Source organism: Pundamilia nyererei, unplaced genomic scaffold (assembly GCF_000239375.1).
Source record: "Pundamilia nyererei isolate P.nyererei 1_Seehausen unplaced genomic scaffold, PunNye1.0 scaffold00724, whole genome shotgun sequence".
NCBI classification, from domain to species: Eukaryota; Metazoa; Chordata; class Actinopteri; order Cichliformes; family Cichlidae; genus Pundamilia; species Pundamilia nyererei.
In genome coordinates this window covers 8,413-9,790 of record NW_005188125.1, presented here as the reverse complement: position 1 = coordinate 9,790, position 1,378 = coordinate 8,413, and positions in this window count along the sequence as shown.

The window sequence follows — 1,378 nt, the reverse complement described above, 5'->3', positions numbered from 1 at the left end:
TTTTTATAATGTCATTGTAGCTATATTTAGTCTGAAGGCTGCAAAGTAAAATCCGCTCTGACCCGTCTTATGCGTGTTTAGGATACACAAAGAATGATCAAGGAAAGTCACATGACCACGCCTCTGCACGACTGTCCAAATGTGGAATCAAGCCCAGTTCAGCTGTGCAGACGGTGAGGAAGGTTCATGGCGGGTGAAGGAGTCTATCATTAATTTGAGCTTTCTTCACATGTAACGTCTCCTTTCACTCTCAACACTAATTTAATACTACGTGGAAAAATGATTAATTTTGTGTAAATTTTTATCTTACATTTTTATCGTAACTTTATATTTGGGTATAAAAACATGAACTAACTCTGAAGTTGCTCATTGCATTTCAAAAATTGTTCCACTTAGAAAACCGATGACATGTTTCTAAAAAAAAAAATGTTGTTTTTGTTCTGTTGTTATGATATGTAATCTAAGAAATGTGTTAAGCGCTGTTTAACAAAGGTACTAACTGTCACCTCTCATAACCTTAAGATGGAGAACCTGGAAGGATTAAGGCTTCATCTCCTAGGAATGATTGAAATCATCATTATCTGTCCTGATGGTCAGAGGCATTCGATTTGGCTGCACAAGATACAGCTGGAAGCAATGATTGTGGGCTGTTTTAAAGGGGAAGTGCTGAAAAAGCTTTTCATCCTTGGTAGGTTACTTAAAAACTGAAAACAAATACATTAAAAAAATCTATTTATCACTACTAAGTGATTCTACATTCAAAAACTTGGTTTTGTATGTACCTTAGTTTTTTTTTTTGTTTATTTGTTTTTTATGTTACACGTACGGTCACTTAGACTTGTATAATACTGATAAAATTGCTTAGCTGCTAATTGCTACCAGTCACCTTTATTTTCAATCAAACTCTAATGCAGGGAAGATAATATGATTATTTATAACATATGTGCAGTTATGTTTAGTCTAAAGCTGCAACTGCAAAGTAAAACCCTCCTTATCTGTGTTAAGTTTTTCTAGATTACACTTTGGAAAATATCAAACTGCACTTTAATGGCAAGCCACTGGATGACGACTCTGCATCACTGGCCGATTGTGGAATCAAAGACGGCTCAGCTGTACAGATGACGAGGAAAGTTGATGGAGGCTGAAGGAGTCAACAATAAATTCATCTGAATGCATCAAAGTTACAGGAAACACTGAACTATAAATACACATAAGTAACAAAATGCATGATTCTCATTGGTGTGACATCTGTGGTTTTCATTCTCCTTTGCACTTTCTTTACATTTTATGGTTCGTGTCATATCTATGCTTGACACTAATTAAATATTAATTGGAATAAATAATGATGAATTATTGTGTACATTTTTCATTTAAATTT